Below are 12418 nucleotides of genomic sequence, written 5' to 3'. Positions count from 1 at the left end.
CTTCCTCCTGACACCTCTCCCCCACCCATCCCTGTCTCTGCCGGGTCCACCTGAGCCAGCTCAACCCTTGTGACTAAGTGTCAGGGACTCAGACTAGCTTAGGGCCCTGAGCAATGCCTGAGATTCCCCTCCGTGCCCAGTTCCTAATTGGCATTATGTAATCTGTGGGTCATCACCTGTGGCACATCCCCCCCTACCTCTCCCCTCACTCTGAAGGCAGCCGCTGCACCTGTGTTCTCTACTCTCTCCCTCCCAAGGCCCCTTCTCAGTCTCTGGGTGAGGTTACATGAATGAATGTTATAGAAGTAATTAAGTAATTACCTCCTCTCCTGGGGGTTGTTTCCAACTTTCTAATATTATTAACAAAGCAACAACAAAGAGAGGATTTTCTTCATGCTATTGAATCAGTTCCTTAAGACATATTTCTCGGGAGTGAGAATAGCTCAACCTTGGATTTGGGGGTGGGGGAAGGAAATGAAAGGAAAAGGCAGATTGGGGGCCATTCACTAAGCAAGGGAGCCAGAAAGAAGCGTATGTCGGTGAGGGGAACGAGGGTGAGAGAAGTGCTTCTTTCCCACCCCTGTGAGTGGCGGCTCTTCTCCTGCTTCACAGGCAGTCCTTGTAGGGGGTTGAATGGTGGCCCCAAAAGATATGTCTACACAGAACCTGTGAATGTGACCTTATTTGAAAAGAAGTCCTGGCAAATGTAATTACGGATCTCAAAATGAGCTCATCCTGGATTGCGGGGGGTCCCAAATCCAATGACAAGTCCTTAGAAGAGAACAGAAGGGCAAACGGACCCAGAGAGGAGGTGGGAGCAGGTGGAGGGAAGGTGAAGGCAGAGGTTGGAGTGGGGCAGCTACAAGCCAAGGAATGCCAAGGACTGCTGGCAGCCCCAGAAGCTAAGAGAGAGGCACAGAATAAGAGTCTCCCTTGAAGTCTCCAGAGGGAACCGACCCTGCTGGTCCCTTGACTTCAGACATCTAGCTCCTGAACTATGAAAATACACTTCTGTTATTTTGATGCACCAAGTTTGTGGCAATTTGTTACAGCAGCCACAGGTAACTAATACCGTCCCCATCTCTGCAGCCCCTTCCAGAAGGACACAGCCACTGCTGCAGGCTCCAGCGGGGCTCATCTCTGAAGCAGGCTAAGACGTACCTGCGGAGTGCTCAGCCCTTCCAGGGGGAGGTCATTGGATGTGCAGGGAGTGTCGATGTTGGAGGACAGGATATCCAGCCCTCAGCCCACTGGGAAAGCCCGACCACGAACTGGGGTGGGTGCACCCCTTGGCCATCTATCTGGGAAAACAGGATTAGATTCTTTTCATACATCACACACAAATAATTCCTGGTGGACTGAAGCCAAGATGTGAGAAACAAAACATGCAATTATTTAGAAAACATAAGAGAGTACTTCCATAACCTTGGTGTAGGTGAGAATTTCTTAAACAGGATAAACTTTGGTGCTTGAAGCACTTGACTGCATTCAAAAAAAACCTCTGTACATCAAAGGGCGCCATACACTCGTGCGAAGACCAGCTCTGGACCAGCAGACAAGTCTTGCAATGCAAGTCAGTTTTCAGGTTTTACAAAGAATTCCCACAAATCAATATGAAAGATACTCTCAACTCCAACTGAAAAAAATGGGCAAAGGTTCAAAGAGTAAATTCCCCGAGGCAGAAACTGAACATATAAAAAGATGCTCAATTTCACTAAAAAACTGGCAGGAGGGTGCAAATTAAATGACGTCCTGCTGGCAAATGTGAGTTGGTACCACCAGGTTGGAAAGCAATCGCCCCACTTCATGCTGTGGGGTGAAGGGAGTACCCACACTCATATGTTAAAGCACTAACCCCAGCACCTCGGAACGTGCCTATGTTTGGAGACAGGTCTTCAAAGAAAACATTAGGATAAAACGAAGTCACAGGAGTGGGCCCTAATCCAGTATGCCTGATGGCCTTATAAGAAGAGGAGATTAGGACACAGACACACAGAGGGAAAACCATGTGAGGACACGGGGAGAGGACGGTGTCTGCAAGCCAAGGAGGGAGGGCTCAGAAGCAACCAGCCCTGCAGACACTTTGATCTTGGACTTCCAGCCTCCAGCACCCAGACAATAATGTTTTGTTATTTAAGCCCCTTCGTGATATTTTATTATGGTTCCCTAGCAAACTAATACAGCTGTCAGCCAAAGAACAACTCATCAATTGTGGTACATCCATCCAAAAAAATACTGTAAGAGAGTGAACACTATCAACAAAAACCAGCTACCAAATGCAGTATAATACGATTTACATAAAGTTTGAAAATATAAAAACACTAGGTCTCTTTTTTGTAAACATCAATGAATAGTAATAGCCTAAAAACATACCTGGGAAGAAAAACACCAAGTTTTATCCCAAAGGGGTGATGTGTCTGCGGGAGATAAGAGGAGACCTGAATATAAGAGTCCCCTGAAGTCGAGGCCTCGGAAGTATCTAGAATGCTATGTTTCTTTAAAAGGATTGAAAGAAATAAGGTAAAATTCATGCTTTCGACAAATACCAAGTGCCCACAAGCTGAGGGGCAGGGATAGAATCCATGCAAGAAAAGCACCCAAGAGTCTGAGCAAGTGCTTCCTTATCCCGCCCCCCCGCCCCCAGCACACCTCACCCCTCCCCAGCCGCCACAGCGGCATTTCTCCACACGCAAGGTGAGGTTCAGAGGGTGGCATTCACCCAGGTGTGCCAGCACACGCACACACACACACATGCACACAGACTTCAAAAGAACAACACGATGTAGCAACTTTCTCTATTTTTTTTCATTAAGTAACAGAAAATTGATCTTTCACTTTGTGGTAACAGAAAAGAACAAAAACATGCCGGGAAAGAAGCGTCCAGCAAGACAACAGGCACCCAGTTTCCAGTGAAAACGGCAAATTAATCCCAGAGCCGGTCCACTCTCACAGGGGCCCGGGAGGAAATTCAAAGACTAAATAAATTGATGGAAAACATTCCACCTCAGGAGTGGCCAGAACCCCTACTCCCAGCCCACCCCCACCTGCACACATCCTGGGGCTCTGGGGGTGGAGGGTTTCTGGGTGGAGGTGGGATGTGTGAGTTCCCACTGGAGCTGGCCAACCCAGAAAGCCCCACAAATTACAGGGAGCAAGAGCCGTTCAGAGGGCGCCTGCGGAATGGGAGAGGGGAGCAGGTGGAAGAAGTTGGAGACCCCAGGCCATGTCAGGGAGGCCAGGGGACTCCCTGGGATGGTGTGAAACAGAGACCACTGGTGACTGCCTCTGCCTTGGCCAGCGGACTAACCGTCCCAGAAACTACCTTCCAAGTGCCATTTTAGTCGATTTCCAATTTTTTTGAATGATGCCCCGTTCTGGGAAGATGTGGCGAACTAGAAAAGGAGAGCCTGTGTGTGAGCAGGGTGAGAACCGTCTGTGAGATCACTGAGGGACTGTTTAGTGAGCACCTAATGTGCGCAGCCTGATTCTGGGCCCTGGGGGTGTCTGTGTGAGAGGGGTGAGGCCTGAGAAGCAGCCAGATTGCTCCCCAACCCCGGCTTTAGCAGCAGTGTGTCAGGAGGGGCCAACAGCCCATACAGCTGTCTGTGGACTCAGCTCCTTGTCCACCCCCAACAAGTCTCTGTGAGACAATGGCACCGTCCCACTTTAACTAGGCTGACCAGCTCATCGCAGTTTGCCCGGACACACCTGTCGTTAGCACTGGTTGCTCAGTATCCTGGGAACCCTGAGCCAGGGTTTGGAGCTGGGTCCCTCGGAACCCACGGCACATGGGTGGGGCGAATGGAGAAGTCAGAGGCACCCAGATCAAAGCACTTTGAGGAAGTCCCCAGATGTGCTCTTTTCGGTAACAGCAGCTAGTCCTCAATGCTGGGTCAGGCTGGAGAGTGAGGCAGGCTGAGCCTCCCCCGTGTCAGTACCAAGCAGACCGTCTCCTGGGAAAAGCGATCTGGCAAGGCGTGTTAGGCTGTGAAATTGTTCATCGCCTTTGACTGATAATACTATGCTTGAAAATCTATCCTAAGGAAGTTACCCTATTTTTTTTTAACTACTGAAAAGCTTTTGGAAAGAAAATGTTCTCTGCAGCATTATCTGGAAAAGAAAAATAAACCTGAAGAGCCCACATAGGGTGATGGCTGTGTACATCATGACCCAGCCACCCAGGGACGTGGTCACACAGCCGTGGAAGTGTAGCCAACGGCTGCGTAGCAACACTGAAAACTCGCATCACAGAAGTAGTGTCTCACAGAACAGAACAAAAATTATCTCTATCTTCTGCCTGCAGTTTTGCAAAATGGTTTTGATTGAAGACAAGGCTGCAAAGAAATATGCAGAGTATTAGGTATGCTGGGAATAAGAAAAGATTTTTTAAATTAAAGATGTTTTTAAATCTTCTCATGTTGTCTTTTAAAAAGCAAGGAAGGGAAGCTTGGAGTTTGCTGCACAGATAGACTCATGCGTGTGGACAAAGATACCACTCGCGAAGATGGTCCTTGTGGCACTGGCAGAAATAGCAAGTGATCAGAATCCATCTGAATACCCTTCAGGAAGGGCATGGTTAAATAAAGACTGGTACATCCATACAATGGAGTACTATGCCACTATTAAAAAGAGTGAAGCAGCTGTATGGTTATGGGATGATAATTAAGATATATTAAGCAAGGCCAAGCGCTGTGCTGCCCTGGCAGGTGTGGCTCAGTTGGTTGGAGCATTATCCCATAACCGAAAGATCGCCGGTTCAGTTCCTGGTCAGAGGGCATGCTGGGGTTGCTGGCTCAGTGCCCTGTGGGAGTGCATGCAGGAGGTGGCCGATGGGTGTTTCTCTTTCATATCAATGTTCCTCTCTCTTTTCTTTCTCTCTCTTTCTCTTGAATGAGGATAAAATAAACCTTAAAAAAAAAAAAAGAAAAAGAAAAGCAAACCCAAGTGCAGAAGTGTGCAGAGGATGCTACTATTTGTGTAAAAATGACACACACAACCCTGGCTGATGTGGCTTAAAGGGTAGAGTGCTGGCCTGCAAACCGAAAGGTCACCAATTTGATTCCCAGTCAGGCAGGGCACAGGCCTGGGTACCGGGCCAGGTCCGCTGGAGATGTGGGCATGCATGTGAGAGGCTACTGATCGCTGTATCTCTTGCACACTGATGTTTCTCTGCCTCTCTCTCTCCCCTGTCTCTAAAAAGTAAATGTAAAAAACCTTTAAGAAAAATGACACACACTTACACATGTACCTATATTCCTACATAGGCACAGATTTTCTCTGGAAGGACACCCTGGAACTCTGTGCAGGGCTCTGGGTGCCTGGAAGACAAGGATGGGAGGGCATTTACCTCCGCACCATGCATTTGGTATCTGTCATGAGTTAAATGGTGCCCCTCCCCAAATACAGGTGCGGCACAAGTAACACGCCTTTTTACCCAATATTTTATCACACAATCACAAGCATGTAATTCTGTAACATAACAATATCACACTCAAGCACACCATATGACGTTCTAGGTGAAATGTTCAAGTTAAAACTAGAAATTATCACACCCACATTATTATCCTACCAACCACACTCACATAGGCGTTACTTCTGCTGGACCCTGTATACGTCCATGTCCTACTTCCCAAAGCCTGTGAATACCACCTTATTTGGAAAGAAGTCTCTGCAGATAAATTTCTGTTGTTTTAAGCCCCCCCCTCCAGCTTGTGACAATTTGTTACAGTAACCCCGGAAAATGAATGCAGTACATTTTGGATTTCAGGGGTAACATATGATCACAATACCCGTACAAAACAAATTTAACGTAATGACAACACTCACAGCAAGTTGCAAACAACCTAAACGTCTGCCAAGGGCAGAGTGGAGACAAATCGGCTGCGGCGTACACTTAAGACTTTTTTATTTATCATGTATTAAGTCATACCTTAATTTTTAAAAATTAAAAATAGCCCTGGCTGGTGTGGCTCAGTGGTTGGAGTGTATGTCATCCCATAACCAAAAGGTTGGGGATTCAATTCCCAGTCGGGGCAAATACCTGGGTTGTGGGTTCGGTCCCCATTCCTGGCAGTCCCCTGGTCCAGGCCCCTATGGGAGGCAGCCGATCAATGATTCTCTCCTGCATCGATATATCTCTCCCTTCCTCTCTCTCTAAAAGCAATGAAAAAATGTCCTCGGGTTAGAAGAGAAAAAAAAAATTAAAGAAAATAATGGTGGGGCAGAGGATGCACTATAAAGAACTAGATACCTCATTTTAGAATGTTTTGGCATGGAGTAAATCTGAAAACATAAAAGGTACAAGAGACCTTGAAGATCATCTGCTTCCAAGTTCTCAGTTCATGGAAGGGGAAACTGAGGCTCAGAGAGGCTATATGATCAGCTCCATGTCACTGTAGCTATGCAGTGGCCCAGCAAGGGAGGTAGCCGGGCCGCTCGCTCCATGACGCTATAGTCCGCCAAGTGCCCTCCCTGCTCCTCGCCCACTACAGCCAGTGCAGGACGACTCCACAGCTGCCTGTGGCTGGAAGCAAGTAAAGCCAGTGAAGCCAGTGTGGCCAACCCTGTCCTGGGTGAGCGGACAAAGGGACAGCGCAGAGTTGACGCTGGACACCAAGCCAGGTGGACATAGCCAGCCCTCTTGGCAATCTCGAAATGTGCCCTGCCTGCTCCTCTGATCCCTGGTGTGGGTCTGTGGTTACTTGGTGTTTACACAGAGCCCAGCCAGGTGTGGGGATTGGACACACGGTCATGGGTGGGCTACAGGCCCAGCCCTGCGCTGCCACCCCTGGGAGGTGTAGTGCAAGTAAGTAAGTCAGCCATGGACAGCACCCTCGAAACTCCACCATCACAGGCAGCTGGATCACAGACTCAAACACAGCCTGCAGAGCAGGGGCAGGGAGCAGAGCCCTGGGGGCTAGGGTGGGGAGAGGGCGAGTGAGGGGGTGAGGGAGCAGTATTGGAGAAGGGGCTGGAAGGATAGGTCAGCTGGAGATGGTGGGGGCGGGAGAGCCGCAGACTGGGAGGAGGGAGCATGGCCATGCTCGGGGGCAGGGGCAGGTGTCCAGGATGGGCTAGAGTCCCCGGGTTCCATGCCTCTGAGGGCAGGGCCCTTACTGAGTCTGATGGAAAGTGCTGGGGTATGGAGAGGGCAGTGAGGGAGAATAGAAAATGCTTCTCCAGAGGAAGTGAAGTTCCACGTTTGTATCCTAGATCTCTGTGTGACCTTGGGCGTGTCACCAGGATTCTGAGACTCCATTTCCTCATCCGAAATGTAGGAATCAGAACGCCTCCTGGACGGGCGTGAGGGTCACGTGAGCACAGCACCGAACGGGAGCCACTACCAGGAACCATGTCTTGGCCAACATCTAGGGGAATCCACTGTGTGCCAGGCACTGAGGGTGGCCTGGGGTTCGATGGAGAAGGGTGTCGGCTCCTGGCTTCCTGGGGAGAGACGGACAAGTTCCCAAGGCTCTCAACACGTGGTGGGTGGGATCAGGGTGGGCTTCCTGGAGGGATGATGGGTGCGTGAAGACCATGAGAAAGAGTAGGTGCTCCCCTGAAGGAAAACGAGGGAGACAACAGCACTGAGCCAAGACCGGGGAGGGGGGAGGGGGGCGCGCCTGACCCACTAGCCCACTGTTCTCCTGAGGGTAGAAGGGCCCAGGGCTGGCATTTGTCTCAACAATGTGTGTGGGAGCCACTGGCATTTGTGGTGGCAGTGGGCAGGGAAGCTAGACACCCTGGACTGTGCCTGCCAGTCCCCTTGGACAGAAACAACCCTGCGTTCCACATGACAGACTGACGGCCATGGGGGTCACGTAGGCGAAAATGGTTCCCTGCTGGGAATTATTGGCATTTAGAATCTAACGTCATTGTACATGTAAATGCAAATTTTCTTTTCCTGGCCAGTATTAAGAGTCACTGAATTCTCTACGAGTGCAACCACCATGTCAACTGAGGGAAGGCTGTTCTTGTTTCGTTTGGACAGTGACCAAGAGCTGGTCACCATTTCGGAAAATGACGTCACCAGTGGCCTCGCCCACAGGGCACACCTGTGACCACCTGCGCTTGTGGCCGTTGCCTGCCTGGGGCTCCTGGAATCTGAGCGAAAACCTGATTCCTTCTTGATTTCTTTGAGTGGGTCTAGTGTTCCCACTTATGGAACCCTCCCTCCTTTAAATCCTCCTCCTTCCTATTATAATTATGGCATTATACTGATGTTTGAGAAATCACATGTATAGGTGAATTATATGTGTATAAATTCAACTTCAGGATGAAAAGCCATGTTACAAAACATTTGTTTTATAAAAGAAGCACCAGGTCTGAATGTTTGCAAGCCCCTGAGTCAGGAGATGGGGAAAAGTTTTGGTGATGCTGCCGGGAGTGGAGGGACAGCCCACCCAGGGCCCACCCAGAAGCACACATTCCTCACGAATGAATCAGGAAGGGGGACCTGAATGTCACACTACCCCTTCCAAAGCTGTGCCCTCAGGCAGAAGCTTAACAAGCACCTTTGCCTGCTGCTGACCCATCTACGTGGTTCCTGGGTGAGCAGCTCTGGGAACAGCTCACGGCCGCCCCGGTTTGGCCAGGGCGGTGGAGGCTCTTTATAGTGAAGGAGACTTTGAAGCTGAATCCACCTGAAATGCAGTCAGTCTCGAAGGAGTGTGAGTGAGCAACACCACCCGCTGAGGGGGGCAGGGAAATGTCAAATGTAAGGCACTTCCAGATCAACTGGCAGGTCACCCGAATAGAGGGCATGTTCTAAAGCCCTTGTATTCACACACACACACACACACACACACACGCGCGCGCGCGCGCGCGCGCGCGCGCGCGCGCGCACGCGATGGCATTAATAAAAATCTCATTTCCTGTTGGATAAAAGTGAAAACATTTAAAAACTATGGAGAGGACTGTTAAATTTCCAACCTGCCTGGAACCCCCTGGTTGGGCCCTGGCTGTCCCTTACTGGGATGAAGATGAAGAGCCAGCTAGGCATTAGCCAGGTGACCAAAGCCCCATAAATCCCAGAGTTAATGGGAAGCGGTTGGTGAATGCTGAGCAGGGAGCAACGTGACCAGATTTGCATTTTAGAAAGTCTGTCTGGCTACGGGGGTGGGGATGATGCACAGGAGGGGCCAAGATTAGAGGCAGGGCGGCCAGGCAGGAGCCTGCCTGTGTCTGGGGAGTGGGGTGGGGGAACAGAGGTGGCCTGGATCATCCAGGGGAGAGATGACAGTGGCCTGGATGAGCAAACAAGCATCGAGGAGATTGGTCCTGCGTTGCCCTGAGCCAGGATCTGCTCAGTGAGGTGCAGAACGGGAGCCCCGTGGATGTGGGGCGCCCTCTGCTGGACATTTCCAACGCCCGCCGTGTGATTCGGACCTGCTTCCGGAATCGCAGAGGCAAGTTTGTGACAGGGAGGGCAGGCAGCGTGGTGAGAGGGTCTCCTTTCTCCTCACGTGGTCAGGGGGTGGCCGTGGCAAGGAGAAGACGGCCGATCCCCAGCCGATGAGAAAGAAGACATAGAGCAGAGGAGTCTACGCTTTTCACTTCCATGTTTGTGCCCCATCAGTAGGGGTCTGCCCTGCGGCCGGCCAGACACCACCACTCCATGCTCCTGCTAGGGTTCACAGGAAACACGAGAAGCACAGCGTTAAAATGATTTCAATGGATGTAACTGCTGCTTGTGCTTATTTATCAGGTAGTTTTTAAATGGGTATAACTACTACACGTTATGAATATTTTATTGAATATTATGTTAGATATTAGGTATTTACTAGATATTGAATTCACATTAGCCCACAATAATCATAGTATTAAAACATTTAGCGACCAGAACTACTCTCACTTACTCTTTGAGTGTATGACTAGACATTACCTGGTTTAATCCTCATTTCTATTATCAAGCCTATTTTTCAGATGACAAAACTGAGGTTCCCAAAGATTAGTCCCAAGCCGAAAGGCACACAGCTCCACAGGCACAGACCCTCGTCAACCCCTGGGCTCGACTGAGACCACCGCTCTCTCTCCTTCGCCTCCCTGGTCCCTCAGCTGAGCCAGAGCACAGGTGCCCCTAACACATGGGGACCCCGTGTGGCCCCCGGAGGAGGTGGGAATGTCCTAACTGGGCTCACGTGCTTGTGGACGGCTAGCAGAGGGGAGCTGCTTACCTTCCGCCATCCCCGGGGCAGCTCCACAGGTAGCTCCACACTTGAGTAGCAACTGGAGTGGGGCTGATGCCAAAGTCACAGAGCCTGGCACGTGCTCACCCCGAGTTCCCGTGTGGCCTTCAGGGCTGCAGGGTGGGCTGTCAGGGATCCCTAGAAGTCCTGGAGCCCAGCACTCCCTCTGGAGGAAAACAGGACTTCGTGGAAGTGAAGAAGCTTTGGACAATTCTGTCTCTGGGACCAGGACTATTGATTAGAAAAAGGTCATTCCTTGGTTGGGGAAGAACAGCCTTTTCCAATAACATCCTTCCAAAGCAAATCATCTACTCTGTGGGGTGAGTCCCTGGCTGCTGGAGCTTCACGAAGATGTAGTAGGTCTGATGGAGCCCCTTCAGGTTTTCTCTCAGGAGACACACGTGACATAGACACGAGGTGGTGGGGGAGGAAGGGCCGATGCAGAATTAGCCCCCACTGAACGTCCCCGTTCACCAGGCCCTGAGCTAGCAGTTTCCCATTTGCTGTCTCGCCAGCTCTGTCTGAGGTGGGTGTTCACTGTCTGCCCACAGGGAGACCAAAGCACAGGCGTGTTAGACATCTTCCGTGCCCAGAGTCACTCGGCTGGGGAGCGACAGGCCTAGGACGTGAACTCAGACTTTTCCCACTCCCAAACTCCCAAGATTTGCCCCGTAAGAGTGACATCTGTATTTGGCCTGTGGTCCACTCTGACTTCGAGATCTTCTTCTCCCCACTCTGTGCACCAGGCCAGTGCTATCCCATCTGGCAGCCATGTGTGGTGCTGAAGTTCACAGGCTCAGGGACCAGCCTGTCTGGATTTAATCCTGGGCCTGCCACTCGCTAGCACTGGGGAAATGACTTCACTGCTCTGTGCCTCAGTTTCCTCACCTGTAAAATAGGGATAATGAAAACAGTACCTACCTTCAGAGGATCATAGGAAGAAAAAATTCTTAGAACCTGGTATAAGATTAGACAAATGTGGGCTTCCATTCACAGGGGGCAGTTCTCAGCCCCGGCAGCTGTAACAGAACACCACCATGTGGGTCCAGCCCAAGAGGTTCTGATTTAATTGGTCTCAGGTGAAGGCCTCGTGTAGCTGGTTGTGGGAGTTCCCCGAGTGATTCCAATACTCAGGCGAAGGGGATGTGCACCCAGCCAGGGTTTCCACAGTAGCCGGTGTCCTGGGTCCCCTGGGACAGTGGGTGGCACCCAGCAGGTGTCAGGAAATGCTGGTGTGTGCTCAGATGCCCCGTGGGGTCTCTGCCACTCTTTATCCAGCAACCAGATCCCAGCGAGTTTGGATCTTGTCTCCCATCAGTGAGGAGGGAGGTCACCCCCTCAGGCCAAGGTCACCCGCCCTGAAACACAGACCAGCCTTGTCCCATCCCGACAGTCCTCAGTCCAAACATGAAGTCATCCCAGCCCTGCCTCTGCCCAGGGCTGTGGAAGTACCGCTTGGGCTGACTGACGGCATCCCTGAGAATTCCCAAGAAGGGACCCACCCGTTTCTTTCTAAGTCACATGCCGCTGTGTCCTGGCTTCGCTTCCCTGGGACGTGCGGGAGAAATCCAGGTCTGCCGGGATGTGGGCTCTTTATTCCATTTTACAAATGACTTCAGCTCCCTGGGTCTGCTTTCTCATCTGAAAACACCTCTCAGGTTTTGTGGGGGTTCAAATGACAGAAGACAGGGCAGGGCTGCGTTACGTGGCGGCCACACTACCACAGTCCTGCTGGTTGTTGTGCCGGGGTGGCCCAGGAGGTGGCCCGGAGCACCCTCACTGATGAGGGGCCACTGGCAGCGCTGGGGGGGTGGCCGCAGGGTTGCCTTCGAGGCCTGAGCCTCACGAAGAGGAGGATTTGAGGCTGACAGACAGCAGACGAAGTTCAGCCCCATCCCCTGCTCTCTGAAATGCAAGCATTTCCCCCCAACACGTATAGGGACCGACATTTCCTGAGCTCCTCCTCAGGCCGGGCATGGAGCAAGATGCATCACAGGTGCGACGTGCATCTCTGGTCAGCCTCTGCTCCCACTTACAGAAAGCCGTGGCTTGGAGCGCGTAAGGGCTCCAGATCCACAGCCAAACTCGCCCAGGTGTGAGCCCAGACCTCTTCCACTGTCTGCAATGGGACATGGCTGGCATGCCAGCCAGGGGTCTAAGGCCCCTCCCTAAATTATCAATTGACAGTAACATAGTGGAAGAGGAGCCACAAGTGTAGAGAGCTGAGTTCC

Source organism: Desmodus rotundus, chromosome 12 (genome assembly GCF_022682495.2).
Source record: "Desmodus rotundus isolate HL8 chromosome 12, HLdesRot8A.1, whole genome shotgun sequence".
NCBI lineage: Eukaryota > Metazoa > Chordata > Mammalia > Chiroptera > Phyllostomidae > Desmodus > Desmodus rotundus.
This window is presented reverse-complemented; position numbering follows the sequence as displayed.